This window comes from Anastrepha obliqua, chromosome 4 (assembly GCF_027943255.1).
Source record: "Anastrepha obliqua isolate idAnaObli1 chromosome 4, idAnaObli1_1.0, whole genome shotgun sequence".
NCBI classification, from domain to species: domain Eukaryota; kingdom Metazoa; phylum Arthropoda; class Insecta; order Diptera; family Tephritidae; genus Anastrepha; species Anastrepha obliqua.
Genome location: NC_072895.1, coordinates 96,991,780 through 97,008,398, shown reverse-complemented (window position 1 = coordinate 97,008,398; position 16,619 = coordinate 96,991,780). Strand labels below are relative to the sequence as shown.

Below are 16,619 nucleotides of genomic sequence, written 5' to 3'. Positions count from 1 at the left end.
AATATTTTAAACTATTTTAAATTTAAAAAAATATAAAATTAATTAAATATAATAAAACAAAATAAAATAAGGTTTACAAAAAACAACAATAATAATAATAAAATAAAATAAAAAATTGAATACAATATTCAAGTAAATTGTAATTAAAAAAATGTGGTACTAATTACATAACATAAAATAAGATGAAAAAAAAAATAAATTAAATTGCATAAAAATAAATTTTAAAAATCAAAAAATTAGAATAAATAAAATAAGGTTTTCTTTCATCTAATTCTATTAATGTATAATACAAAAACAAATAAATGGAACAAAATAAAGTAAAAAACGTATAATATTAATTAAATAAAATAAAATAAGATAAAATGAAGCTTACAAGAAAAAACAGTGATAATAAAATAAAATAAAAAATTGGAGTAAAATATTTTAAAATGAATTGTAGTTAAAAAAAATGGTATTAATTAAATAACATAAAAAACATAAAATAAAATGAAAAAAAATTAAGTTCCATTAAAATAAATTTAAAAAATAAAAACTTATAATAAAATAAAATAAGATTTTCTTTCATCTAATTCTATTAGTTGAATAGTTAATACAAAATGAAATAAAATAAAGTGAAGCAAAATAAAATAAAAAGAAATTAAAAGAAAAAATTAAGATAAAAGACAAATAGAAAGAAATTGAATTTAAAAAAATTAAGTAGAATAAAATAAGATATAATTAAATTAAATTAATTAAAATAAAATTGAGTGAAAAACTGTATTCGTATTGTAATTGTATTTGTAAAATCATGCGCCAATATTTTTATTTAGATGGTAACATTCAAATGAAGAAATTTATTTTTAGCAACTTCATGACAGTCATTATGAGTAAATTGTCAAAAATATAAATAAAATAATTTTTTTGCTTTTTCTCGTGCCTATTACGTTAATAAAAAATATATGCAATCAAATTAACAGATTGCGTTTCAGAAACAATTTCATCCAACCATTTAAATAAATAATCGCTTATTACGTTCGACATTTATTGGGAAATTAGAGTTTCTATTTATTAAATGAACAATAGATTCGCGAGAATGAGAGAGAGAGAGAGAGTGAGAATAGCGAATTTAAAAGTTGACCAACAAACTCATTGCATTCTCGTTGCATTTTCTGCGCTCTTTTGTTAATCTGTGCCAACACATGCACTTTTTTCAGTTTTCCCAATTGCATAATTGTTTGATCGTTTTTTCTTTAGCTTTCCTCCATTTGAATTGCGGCCATTCGTGCTCGCTTTAACATAAGTTATTAGTTGTACAATAAGAAATTTACACAATTTTTTACAGATATGTTGCTTTTTTTGTTTAGGCTGTCGAGTGCCATTGTTCTTATGTGCATTATTAGCTATTTTTATTTGCCTGTCACTGGCCCTGACTTCTTGCACATAGGCTGCAAAAAACGTGATGCTTCCATAACGACAACACAGTGGTGCATTTAAAATGTTTTTTTTTTAATTTTAGTAAATAGATTCAATTGAATTTATTTAGTAAAAATTGAAAAAAATTGCGAAGTACGCCAACAGCCAATTTGAGGGAATATATCTGAGTAAAATAATACAAAATTATAGAAAAAAATTGGTGGTTATAATTAACACGAATACATTTTTTAGTATTTTGCAGTTGCAAATTTTATTTAATTTGTTTTTATTTTTTCAAATTAAAATTTTTTTTTATTTAGTATAAAACTCATCTCTTGTTTTTAATGTAAATAAAATTCGAGTGAGGCGCAAATAAATTAAGCATACAAATAAAATTTTATAAATAAAAGATAATTGTGTGCCATTTGTGTTTATTTTATTTGTGACGCAATTAACGCACCTTGTATTTACTGGTTGAAGTTGTTTAAATATATCATTTAGAATATAATTGAGTAGAAAGCAAAGAAACAAACAACAAAAATTAAGCAGGTTCATTAATTAGGGAAAAGTCGTAAGCAATTCATTGTGAAATTTAATAAAAATCTATAGCTTATGGAATTTTTTCTTAACAAATTTTAACAAGCACTTGCAAATAAAAAAGAAAAGTAAAAAATAAAATTACAAATTACAACCACTTATTTTCATTATTGATAAAATTTGGTTACAAACATACCCACGGATGCGTTCCGACCAATAATTACGATTAATACATTCTGTCAAAAAATTACCGGGAATTGTTCAATAAAACAAAAAAAAATTTTTTTGTTTATTAATGTCATAATTTCTATATGAATTGACAATAAATGGAAACAAAAAAAATTCGCGGAATAAAATGCTTCAAAAAAAAACATCAATTTTGGGGCGAATTTTCCTACTATTTTTGCTTCGAAAAAATAATTTTTTTGAAAAATTTTCGAATTGTAAATTCACATAGAAAGTAATATCATAAAAAAGATGTGTGCAAAATTTCAGGGAGATCGGTCAATAACTTTTCGAGTTATCGTGTACGCCAATTCGAAAAATATAGTTTTGAGAAAAACGCGTCTAAAGTTTGAATACAACGTAACATTTTATGAAAAATAAATTTTTTTTTCGAAATTTTATAGGTATCTGTCCCGTTACTGGCCTCTATCGACGCAAAGCGGCGTCCGCGTAGTGGCAATTTAAGTTTTGGGAAAAGGAAAAAGTTACGGGGAGCTAAATCTAGTGAATACGGTGGTTGTTCGATGATATTTGTCGAGTTTTTGGTTAAAAAAGTATTCACAATATGAGCCTTGTGAGACGGTGCGTTATCATGGTGCAAGATCCTTGAGGTCTCTTACCACAAAATGGGCCGTTTCCTACGCACATTCTCTCTCAAACGTCGCAAAACTTCCAAGTGATATTCTTTATTCACTGTGGAGCCATTTGGAATGAATTCCGAGTACTCAACACTATGATAATCATAGAAAACGAGTAGCATGACTTTCACTTTTGACCGACTTTGACGTTGTTTTTTGGGTTTCGGCTCACGTGGATAGCGCCATTCAGCCGCCTGTTGACTGGTTTGCATGTCAAACTCATATACCTACGTCTGATGACCTGTTATGATGCGCTGTATAAACGTTGGGCCCGAATTCACTTGCTCAAGCATGTCTTCAGCCACCTTCTTCCGTTGAACTTTTTTGAAAGAAATTAAACTATTTTGGAACGAGTCGAGCAGCCACGCGTTTCATGCCTAATTCATGGTGTAAAATGTTGCGAATTGATTCGTGAGACACGCTAAGGTCACGAGCTACGTCTCTCAAACTTAAATGATGGTTTTCCAGCATCATTTTCTTGACTTTGTCGACGGTTTCATCCGTTGAAGACGTTGATGGGCGATCATCAAAACTTCGATGACTTCTCGGCCCTCTGCAAAAGCCGCATACCACTCGTAGAACTGTGTTTTTGATAAAGCTCACTCGCCATAGGTTTTCTGCAACATTTTCAACGATTCGGCACACGAAATCCCGTTTAAAACTCAAAATTTTAAACAAATTTTTTGTTCGATAATTTTATCTATAGTGAAAATCGCAGGCACACCTGCGGTTGACTGATATAATTAAATGCCAACAACAAGCTAATTGACAGATCACGTTCAAACTCTGCGACACTATAGAGGGCAATTGTAAAGGCAAAATACATTGAGGGCAAATAACATTCCAGCAAAAAAAATTTAGACATACATACTTGTATGTGTAACGCGCGCTTTTGAAATGAACAATTTCCGATATTTTTTTGGCCGAATGTACTTCTGCGGAAAGAAAGTTTTGTATTTTTAGTTATTGCTAGCGGTTTTTAATTAGAATTTCTAGAAAGACTTTTCGTGTGCAGTTTTATAGCTTATTAAATTTTAGTATAATATACCATAGTGAAAGTTTTTTCCTTAGCCTCTTGATAGAGTAAATGCGCTACTCCCCATTTAAAAAATTTCGTGCATTTTTTCAAGAAATTTTATTGGTATGGAATCACATGTATGGAGTTTTTTGGCGGTTTGCACAAATTGGATAAGTTGAAAATCCCGATAACTTGCACCAAATTTCGATACCTTAGATAACTCTTATAAAATGTATGTAATTTGGTCACTTTGAGTTATTAAGCTGAGTATCCCAGCCGAACGATTGTTTCGTCGATTTTTTTTTGTCGTTCGTGCTTGGCAAAAGTGTTCTATAAGTCGTATTCATTATTCATATTGCTGAATAATTCGTAATTGGCGAAATAGTAAAAAATCGCTAATCGATTTTTACCATTACGTTTGCTTTCAGCTTTGCAAAAGTGCTTTATAAGTCGTAATCTCAATTGATATTTTTCTATAAGTCGAAAATAACGAAAACTCGTAATATTTTGATGGTCCCTTGGATTACGAGTTATTACGAATCCACTTTGCTTTGCCTAGTTGAGAAGGAAAACAAGTGAACTATGTGAAAATTTAAATAAAAAATAAAGAAATGGTTAAAAATAATGTGGAAAGTGACTTAGAATTTTAGGGGAATCTTCGCACTTTATGCGATGTAAAGAGCCCTTTAGATAGCGATAGAAACTTAAAAGTGGTGGATTACGAAAAACTTCGTCAAAGATACAAAGAACGTTATGACAAAGTTACGAAAGCTGGCTTGACTAAAAAAAAGTGCGTGTAGCGTAGTACACATAACAGAAGTGAAACTTTCAAGGTAGACAAAGAAAGATGGAGAGACTCGAGAGAGACTTAGAGAGAGAGAGAGAGAGAAAGAATATATATCTAAATAAATTCACAACATTTGCAGAGAATACAAATAGACAAAATTTACAAAAAACGGAGAAGGGTCGACCGGTGTAGGTAAACGCCGGACACAAACCGTGGCAACAACGCACACTACCTCGAGCGTTTATCATCCGCACAAACGCAGCGATTCCAGGACCGCAGCAACGGCACAAATTACCGCAAGGCAATACCAATAAATCCGACGCCGGAATGGATAGCAGTTAATAGTACGCACAAGCACTAGCCAGGAAACGGAAATAAGCGCCAAAAAGTTGGCACCAAAAAAATTGGGACCAAAAAACGTCCCAAACAGTAGGCACCAAGGAAATATAACGCTAAAAAATAGGCACCAAAAATATATTTCCTACAAGTTTGCACCAACAAACAAGCGCCAAAAGGAGGCAGTGTTATTTCTCACTAGAAATTAGCAACCACAAGGAAAAAGTCAGGAAAAATAGGCTAAAGTGTATCTAAGATATATATATAAGGTATAGCTCTCTCTCTCCTTTTCCTCTACGTTACACCTTTTTTCTCTCTCGCGGAACGAAAATGCCCGAAACGTTGCATGACCTTGAAATTTTACTCTCCATTCTCGCATCGACGCCTAAGAAGTTTCACTTCAAAAAACTAATTGTCACTCGGTTTTATTTTCTTGTATTTACAAAGCTTGAACACAAACGAGAAACTGAAATTTGATGAGTTTTTTGATATATGTGAGGGCAAAACATCAAATTAAACCGACGCGCAATTTGATACAAAAAAAAGAGGTTGTCTGTAAAGTCGGTTTACTGACGATAGCTTAACGTGATAACGTCATAAGAAAATACTGATTGAATGGTTGCATTTTCAAAAGAAAATTTTAATTTTATTTGTTTGATAGATATTTTGTATGGATATAGAGAATGAGTTAACATTAACATAACATAATATACTTTAACATAACATAACATAACATAACATACCATAACACAACACAACACAACACAACACAACATAACATAACATAACATAACATAACATAACATAACATAACATAACATAACATAACATAACATAACATAACATAACATAACATAACATAACATAACATAACATAACATAACATAACATAACATAACATAACATAACATAACATAACATAACATAACATAACATAACATAACATAACATAACATAACATAACATAACATAACATAACATAACATAACATAACATAACATAACATAACATAACATAACATAACATAACATAACATAACATAACATAACATAACATAGCATAACATAACATAACATAATATAACATAACATAACATAACATAACATAAAATAACATAACATAACATAACATAACATAACATAACATTACATTACATTACATTACATTACATAACATAACATAACATAACATAACAAATTACCCCGTATTAAAGCACTTATCAACAGCTTTCATTTGATACCCATATTGTACATACACAACCAAAGGTTACCCGGGTCCACGTTTTGACCTATATCTCGAGACCCCAGTCACGGAGCGGCATGAAAAATACTCTGTACTAAAGCATTCACCAACAGCTTTCATTTGATACCCATATTGTACATACACGTCCGAAGGTTACCCGGGTCCACGTTTTCACCTATATCTTGAGACCCTATCTACCAATAGGTATTCAAACTATACGGAAATCATCTTCAATACCTACTTAACAATGTGTGTAAGTTTGGTTTAATTCGGTTCAAAGACACGGCGGGTCCTCGTTTTGGCATATATTTCGAGACCCTAGTCATCAATAGGTATGAAAACTACCCCGTATTAAAGCACTTATCAACAGCTTTCATTTGATACCCATATTGTACATACACAACCAAAGGTTACCCGGGTCCACGTTTTGACCTATATCTCGAGACCCCAGTCACGGAGCGGCATGAAAAATACTCTGTACTAAAGCATTCACCAACAGCTTCAATTTGATATCCATATTGTACAAACACATTCTAGGGTCCACGTTTTGGTCTCTATCTCGAGACCCTAGTCACGGAGCAGCATGAAAAATACTCTGGACTAAAGCATTCACCAACAGCTTCCATTTGATACCCATATTGTACATACACATCCGAAGGTTACCCGGGTCCACGTTTTGACCTATATCTCGAGCCCTATTTCCAAAATAAAATATAACCCATGTTACTCGTGGATGATGTAGCTTTCGAATGGTGAAAGAATTTTTAAAATCGGTCCAGTAGTTTTGAGCCTATTCATTACAAACAAACAAAGTTTTCCTCTTTATAATATTAGTATAGACAACCTATCTTATAAGGTATATGGTAAATATTACCATACATTTTTTCCTTCATATATAATAAAAAAATTAATAATTATAACATTAGAACAACAGGTATTATTAACAAACTTGGTTTTATTTTAAATTCTTCAAGTGAATCAAATTAATAATAATCAATAAGAAGGCATATGCAAATACAAATACGTGAATTTATATATGTACATTTGCGCATATACATACATACATATATACGCTCACTTAAGTAGGAGAGAGCAAGATATCGAACGTTGCCGTTCGTTTGCTTTGTTTGCTTTGTCGTTCGTTCCGCCCTTTCGCTTGCAGTTCATTCAATGCAATGAGCAAGGTAACGGCAATGAGCAAGGTAACACTAATATGAGCAAGGTAACACTAATGAGCAAGGTAACACTAATATGAGCAAGGTAACACTAATATGAGCAAGGTAACACTAATGAGCAAGGTAACACTAATATGAGCAAGGTAACGGCAATGAGCAAGGTAACTACATATGAACAATAATGAGCAAGGTAACTACATATGAACAGTAATGAGCAAGGTAACTACATATGAACAGTAATGAGCAAGGTAACGACACATTTTTTCGTGCGTGCAGCCTGTTAAATCGAATTATAAGACGTTATCACGTCAAAAAAAGGTATGGTGCAAGGTGCCTATAAAGCATAGCGAGGTAGCAAATTTAAAATGTTTTAAAAATCATAGCAAATTTATTAAGATCGCAGCAAAGTGCCAACGCTGGTACTTAGCGCAAAAGTGCGATTAAGTTATCTACATCTTATGTCTGTAAGTACTTAGTTCATTGTGTTGGCTCTAGGTTGACTCGAGACACGGCCTATGTCGCTTTGGTCAGTATTAACACCTAACCATTTTTATCAATATTAGATCTCTATAAATATTTCCATTTCATGTACGTGAGCGCATTATTTACAAACCCAATCTGATGTGAACTGTGAATACCATTTAAACTAAAAAACTAATTTATGTTGTCCATTTCTTTACTTAAGCAAGTCTTTGATAAGTATTAAGTGCGCACTTGATATAAGTTCACGCGAGCAATTTGGTATGTTTTTATATTTTTTTTTTGTATTTATTTCCATTTTTGTGACGCCGAACTGTTCACGTGAATTTTGCGTGCTAACAAATACCAACAATTAGGTGTGCAAACATATATCAGGTGCTGTTTTAAGAGCTTGAAAATTTAAAATGATAATACAAAACGAATAATTGGTGGAATGAATGTTTTTTTTTATTATATAATTTTTTTCTTATAATCTGAAATATAATTTCGCGGCATTTATTTTTTGATATCCGCCGTATGCCCGCAGCGGTCCATTAGATCAGTCCAATAAATCGATTGTTAAACGCGTTGTAGTGCAAGTTGCGTTATCTGCTTGGAACCAAATGTCGTCGCTGTTCAGCTGATTAATTTTTGGCAGCAAATATTCAGTCAGCATGCCTCGATAGCGCTCACCATGCGCCATAACGGCAGCTCCTTCCTAATTTCGAAAGTAATAATAACCGTTGATGCCGCTAGTGCTCTATAAATTTAGCGAACAGATTAGTTTTTTTCAAAGTAAATTTCCGCAGTTTGAAAGCACTGTTCGGGTGTTAATCGATTTATGATAACTTGTCAAGCCTTAATGAACAGAAATGTCAGCACATTTTGCCATTCTCAGCCGTCAATTCATAGTTATAGATATCTATAGTTCTCATGCAGCTAAAAAAACACCCTATACGTGTTTTTTGCGCAAATGAGAAATGCTGATCACATGCATACAAACATACAGTCACTCACACCTTATTTGATACAGATACAATTTTTTTGTTAAGTGTTCTATATTTCACAATATTTTGCGAAAATGGAAAAACAGAATAAAAAGTGTCCACTAATTTCATTGTAATGCAAAAAACACATACAGAGAATTCAAGCCGCAGATTAAATGATACTGTTAAAAAAGGCAACAATTTACTTCTAATTTTTAAAATTTTAAGGTATTTAATACCTTGTTGGGTATCCTTCATTAACAATTACAGCTTGAAATCTACGTGGCATGGAGTCAACCAATTTTTGCGTGTTTTCTGGACTAATTTTGTTGCACTCTACAAGTAACGCCTTTTTATACTCAGATTTGTTATGGATGTCATATTTTTTTATATTTTATATGCCTTCTAAACCGACCACAAATTTTCGATAATGTTCAAAACCGGTGATTGTGCAGGAGTTTCCACCATTTGTGACTTGTGCTTAGGGTCGTCGATCTTGATAAAAGCAAAAGTCATCTGCAATTTGTATTTTTCTAACGCTTTGAACCAAATCTTCTTGCAAAAGTTTTAAATATACGGTAAAGGTCAAATTTCCAACTCCATTTGATGGCATGCATATCCCCCAAACCTTAACATTGCACCGCCGTGTTTTAGTAGCTCGCAAATTTTAGGGTTCGAGCTTCGTTTTGGCTTCGCGCCATATAAATGGGCTGCCATTTGGTTCAACTATGCTGGGCTCTCCAAAATGTTGCGGTCTTATTTAGACGAACACGCGCAAACTGCAATCTCTTACTTCTATTCTTTGCACTTCCGAAAGGTTTATTACGGGCTATTCTGCCACTGAAATTTGTTTCCCACTGACACTCTTTCTTGGTGAAAGTTTTATTTGAAGCATGTGATCCTTTTTTACCTCACAATTTTCATGCTAAAGCGTTCAATAATGTGATGTAGTGTTGACAATTTCAGCTATTTTACTGCTTGAACAGAACTCCTGCGGATATAAGCGGGCGAGTAACAGGTTGACGGGTAGCCGCTCTCAAAAGTATAACGCATTTAATATCATGAAATTGCACAGAATTGTGGCGGAAACGGATTTCTTGCCGTCGGTTATTTTTACAGCGGTAAAATAATTAGGTCGCCGTAGTCGAATGGGTTGGTGCGTGACTACCATTCGGAATTCACAGAGAGAACGTAGGTTCGAATCTCGGTGAAACTCCAAAATTAAGAAAAACATGGCACAGAAGGTGCAAGATTGTCTCTTCCTCTTCCTCATCAAGACAACTTCTACAGAAGTCATGTGCTTGCACACCCATCCTTAGGGCATGCCTATCCATTAGACAATGTCCCGTTATGACTGAAATCAATGTGCTAAGGCTGTGCTTATTTTGGCTTAGCAAAGATTCTATGTGTTTAACATTGAGAGTCGGCCACAGTTGACGGGCGATTTTGCAGGTGGCTTCAATACGCCATCTTTTGTTTGCTTTCCTTACGACTTCTTCAAGAATAAGCAGCTTACATGTTTGTAAGCGCATGCTTATGTCATTGTCTATGTACTCATCCGTCAACTTGGTGCTGAGTCTTGCTAGTTTATCGACCCTCAATGTCGCGATGGCCAGAAACCCACATTATCCTTAAGCGAAATGACTCAGCCATATCGTTAAGAGATGTGCGGCATTTCAAGGCTACCTTGGAGGTTGTCGACTGTTTTGTAAGGGATTTTATCGCCGCCTGGCTGTCAGTGAAGATGTAGATTTTATTTCCAGATACATCACACTGTACCGGTGGTGTCGCGGGCTTTCATTATTGCCATCAGCTCAGCCTGAAAGACACTGCAGTAGTCGGGGAGCGGAAAACTGATGCAGATCCCCAGATGCTCGGAGTATACACCTCCGCTCACCCTGCCCTCGAGCTTTGAGCCATCTGTGTATAGATGGATAGACTCGCCCAGTCTTACGTCGTCTCGTTCTCACTCTTCCCTTGAGGGTAGGAGGGTCGTGAACATTGCAATGGCAAGTGTAGGCGGGAGTGCATAGTCCACCAATCCGGGAAGCCCCAAAGTGCCAGCCAGGATTTTACAGTGACCATAATCCGTGTTTGACCACTTATTTAGAGTGTTCAGCCTTATTGCCGCACTATGCGCGATATATATATTTTACCTGCAGATCTACCGGCAGGAAGTTTAATGACGCATATAATGCTTTCGATGGTGTGGTTGACATCGCTCCAGTTATGAGAACAGATGTGTAGTCTTTGAACCTTGTCAAGGTTTTTGATGTTCACACCCTTCTCAAGGGCATTCCACCATATTACAATTAAAATAATTAGATTGGTTTCTATTTTCTCCGCCGGGTTTAAGAATCAGGGTTGCTTTTCTGATTACTTGATGACAATTCGTTTGACTACAAGCAACAGCAGGCAAATAACAAGCAAATAATATTGGATTTGAACAAGAAATGCAAAATATCAATAATTTAGAAATAACTTGTTTTTTTTTTTTGTAGTAATGAGCTTCAACGGGTTGCTTTACAAATATTGCAAACGAAAAGATTTAATTACAAAATTAGTTTGATTGCAACCACAAAATGTCGGCCGCCGTAGCCAAATAGGTTGGTGCGTGATCACCATTCGGAATTCACAGAGAGAACGTAGGTTCGAATCTCGGTGAAACTCCAAATTTAAGAATTTTTTTATAGCGGTCGCTCCTCGGCAGGCAATGGCAAACCTCCGAGTATATTTCTGGCATGAAAAAGCTCCTCATAAAAATATCTGCCGTTCGGAGTCGGCTTGAAACTGTAGGCCCCTCCAGTTGTGTAAGAACATCGAAACGCACCCCACAAATAGGAGGAGCAGTTCGGCCAAACACCCAAAAAGGGTGTACGCGCCAATTATATATATATATATATACAGGGTTGGCCATATTAAACTGACCCATGTGATTATTAAAAAAATATGGAAAAAGAAACATTTTTTTGTGTTTCATTGTGAAAAACATTTAATTTAGTTCAAGGAGATTCGTTTACATCACTTTTTGAATATGATATCGCGCAAGTGGTCGCCCTTAGCACGTATTTGGATATGTACAGGGTTGGCCATCTTAAACTGACCCATGTGATTATTAAAAAAATATGGGAAAAGAAACATTTTTTTGTGTTTCATTGTGAAAAACATTTAATTTAGTTCAAGGAGATTCGTTTACATCACTTTTTGAATATGATATCGCGCAAGTGGTCGCCCTTAGCTCGTATAGCGTAATGTGCCCGTTTTTCGGCGTTTTCCATAGTTTTGGCCAGCGTCTCGGCCGATATGGCGGCTATTTCCCGTCGGATATTGGCCTTAAGTGCGCCTAGTGTCTTTGGCTTGTTGACGTAAACCTTAGATTTCAAATTACAGTAAAAAGTTATAGGGTTACTCAATGGGTCAGTTTAATATGGCCAACCCTGTATAACCACAAAATATCAACTGAAAACCGGCCCGTCGTAATAGTGTTTTCCGTCCTCGTCGCAATTTAGTTTGTTCTGTTTTGTCTTTCGCCAGGAAATAGCGTTACTTTTAACTGTATCATTAATGCTGCGGCGTGAATTCTCTGTACGTTTAGTTTTCTTTTTTTTCATTACAATGAAATGAGTAGACACTTTTTTGTATTTTATGTTGAGAAATAAATAAAATAAAACAAAATATATAAAATATCTGCATACTCTGTTTAGTCCATTTGCGTAAAATATTGTGAAAAATAGAACACTTAACAATAAAATCGTATCTGTATCAAATAAGTTGAGAGTGACTGTATAATGTGTTGTAGCTATGATGCTATACGCACGTGTTTTTACTTTTAAAATGCCATACCTCCGTGTGCGGCTAACATTACAAAATCCAGCTGTTTATGAATGATGTTTTTGCTGTCCACTTTCTTGAGTTTCCATCCAATTACATACATATCTCACTTTCCATGAATGTTTGATGTTATTTCGTTACGTTTTCGTATATTGTGAAAAATCAATTGACCTTCACATTCGTCTAATTTCTAACCTCTAAAAGCTCAACCACGAAAATGTCGTTTGTATTCTTTATATACTCATATACATATACATATGTACATACATATGTATGTGGTGTATGTTGGTGTATGATGGCAAAAAAATCAAACTGGTACACCGTGAGAAACGCGTGAGCGCTGTCAAAATAATGGCGCCATATGTGACGTATGTATGTATGTACTTATGTGAAAGTGAATACATCCTTGTATTTTAGGCGTGCATGCATACACATTTATGTATGCTTTTATAGGCCTAGCATCAGTATAATTTGACTTATACATACATACATGCATGCACACTTTTTCGTGCCTGAATTGACTAGTTGTTAACCGCTATACGAGTATAACATCCAATCTCCGCAGTTTCCTTTTTTTTACGTACGCACACATGCGTGTGTATGTGTATGTGTATTAAGTATGCATGATTTTATTTCAAATCATTTATTGCCTGCGTGCGGAAGACCTTCAATGACGATGTGTATACCATATATGTATGTACATATGTATGTGTGTACAACAATTTTCTAATTTCAATATTTTTGCGATGCAATTAGCGCTACCTAAACAGCAATTGAGCCATTGCAGAAGGTTATGTTCGAAAGTGTGTGTGTATATAGAATATATTGTAATATAAATATGTATATAATATTAAGTATATAATTTTTTATTTTATTGCATTAAGTCTACAGTAAAGTGCCTTACAAACTAGCAGAAAAACCTACTTAAATTTTAATAGAAAATAAATAAATACATGAATAAAGTGCAAAAAAATAGTAAAAGTAAATAATTGAGTTTACAATTTTTGTAAACTCACATCTCGATAAAAAAAATTCCAGCACCAGTGTCTTAGAAAATGAGTTCAGTTCTCGATAAATAATTTTATAATTTCATCGCAGAAAGTGTAGAAATTTCAGCGATTTCTTTGTGAAACGTTAAAGCTTATTCACTCAAGTAAAACTGGGCACTCAATTATGTGGCAGATAAATGACAAGGAAAGGGCAGTTTCTTCTCTTTTGCAAAGCTATTTTGCAAAGAGCACAAACTAATTAACAAAAGCCGAGAATCGCAAGATGAAAAAGAAGTCTCAAGCCTTAGCGTGCGCAAGGCATATTTCAGAAAAAGTACTTGAACTCGTTCAAGTCAGTAAACAGAAAAGTCTTGCCAAAAACGCTGATATTCAAAATTCACTAAAAGCCAGTTAATTAGACACAGTACACTGTCCATAAATGAAATCATATTGATTTGAACCGTTTCAATATTTGATCGCAAAATAGATTTGCCCTTGACAACAATTTTAAAAAGTTTAGAGATGGTCCGACGGTTTGAAGTCGGTCTATAATTTCGAACATTATTTTTAATTTTACTTTTGGAAAATTGTGTTATTGTAGTTATCTTAAGGATCCTTCCTAACGTAAATGATTTATTAAGTATTATATTTAATAGATTAGACAAAGCTATAGAGCGTTAATATAAAATTGCGGACACGCGTAAAATAAACACGATTTTTAAAGAATTTTTTTGTATAGAAGGAAAGGGGAAACAATCACTCTGATTTGGGAAGTTATTATTTATATACTAAAATACAAAACTACAAAGTTTGATCGAAAAATTTTACAAAATGGCGGCATTGGAGACATTTTTGTAATGTGGTTTCTCTTGAAGGAGCTCCGCGGCACGCAGCACAGAGGGTGCAAATTTTAATCTGGAACAAAGAAACATTTTTTTTCTTAATCTAGATAAGAATAGCTAGAGAAACACGTAGGGGATTTAAAAAATATTTATTTTTGTGGAATTAGCAAGCATTTGAAGGAAAAAACTCTATTTTGGACTAAAACACGGCACTTAAATAATTATAACAATCGTTTAAATTAATCTATCGAAAATCCCCTACGCTCTTCTCTTAAGAAGGTTATTATACAGACGTAGTGAAAAACCTGATTAAAAATATTTAAAATTGTTTGAGTTATGCTGCGTGCCAATTTCAGAAAACGTGTTTTGAGAAAAACGCGTTTAAAGTTTGGAAATTTGGAGAAGTCGTTAGGTAGCAGTCACTAACGCTTGGTTAAAAGCTTCAAATATTTATGAAATAGACTTCGGTAACGTATAAAACTTTTTGTTCTGTATTTTAAAAGGTTCAAAGAATTTTTTAAGCTTATAAAAAAAATCAATTTTTTGAAATTTCTACAGTGGTGTTAAGAGAAAGAACGTGCTTCAATATATCTTCTAATGAAAAACATGGGCTATCTGCATATGCACACATATGTATGTATGTATAGGTAGTTTAGCTTGTAAGCTCTTCCACTGCAATCAAGAGTGAAGTCAAGCATTCTCCTATAAGTTACGTCTTTTTCACACACTAGTCCAATCAATCGTTGTTCAGACGTCAACAAAGTAATATGAGCGAAGGTTGTTTTGGTTTTTTTTTCATTTTGTACCAATGCAATCTCAATTTTTTTCATGAACAAACCGCTATCATGACCCCTTCAGATTTCTTCAAAGTCGCTGAGAGCCAGTTACCGATCTGATGATGGAAACATGATCTATATTCTCTCCCCCAAGGGTAAAATACACAGTGCTAGAGAAGTGTCGCCACTATTTGAGAAATTCTAAGAACTTTCGTATTCCCAGAGCTAATCGATAATCCTTGAATAACATTATTACTAGGTTTAGATAACCCTTCCCTTAATCAAGTGGCATGCGATACTTGGTGCCAGAAATTTCACGATATGGCAGCCTCTTTCATAGTAAAGGCGCGAATACTTTTTCTCTTCTTTTTCAGCGCTCACTTTTAACAAGAAAATCATGTGATCAAGTTAATTTGGACCGAATCTTATTTAAAATTGTAATGATGATTTTCGTTAATACTATTTATAATCCACTTATTTTTTCTTCATCTTTCAAAATACCATCTGATCTAACTCTTAGAGTCTTATTGACCTCCCTCGTATGGTATTTCCGACAGATAATATCTCAGCAGTAGCTTAGTTGGTCCATTGCAAAAGGCTACAATGACACTATCTGTTGAAACACAGCTGAGCGTACACAGCTTGTTTTAATAATGTAAGTTCTGGTAAATATGGTTTCATTTCTGCGAAAAATCGTCCCTAATTTAAAACCGCAAAATCGTAAACAATTTAGATACCTGCATACTTGTGACTTTCTCTCAAATAATAAGTCATTCTTAGGACATGTTTCTTGATAAATACGAGTAATTTTAAAATCTCTCAATAGATACATACCACTCAAAAGCTATTAATGGCACAGAGCTACTAAGAGAGCATTCTCGAATGTACATTTTTACCGGCTTTTCAAAGTTAAGACAGCCAACAGATTTGTATTTGCACATGCGTACAAGCAAACAAACACACATACATGCATATAAAACCTCGCATAGATCGCCGCTTAAAATACTGTTTGAGTAGCAGACGCCGTCGGTGAGTTGATGTCTGTACATACACACAAACATCCATACATACATATGTAACTACAAGTTCAAGTTAATTAAATTGAAACTGTCATTTTGTATGAGAAAGTGTGTTGCGGAGGTGTCACCGACGATGCAAAACAGCACGAGATGCTTAAATAGTATACCGAATGAATAATAAGCAGGCGTTGAAGTAGCGAAAACGGTTTAACATTAATTTGAAATGTGCAAAAAAAACAAACATCTACAAACTAAATAAAAAAAGCCGGTCATGTGATATTTGTATAATGGAGGAATGTCTACACGAAATTAACTCGTATTGTGCGATTTATGCCTGCAATTTATTTAAGTGTTTAATTCACTTACG

General features: G+C 33.9%; 1 protein-coding gene across 2 annotated transcripts in view; it reads left to right on the top strand.

The window, feature by feature from the left end:
• Positions 1–16,619, top strand: part of LOC129246470 (pyruvate carboxylase, mitochondrial) — a 74,303-nt gene that overhangs the window by 1,501 nt on the left and 56,183 nt on the right. The window lies entirely within an intron of this gene.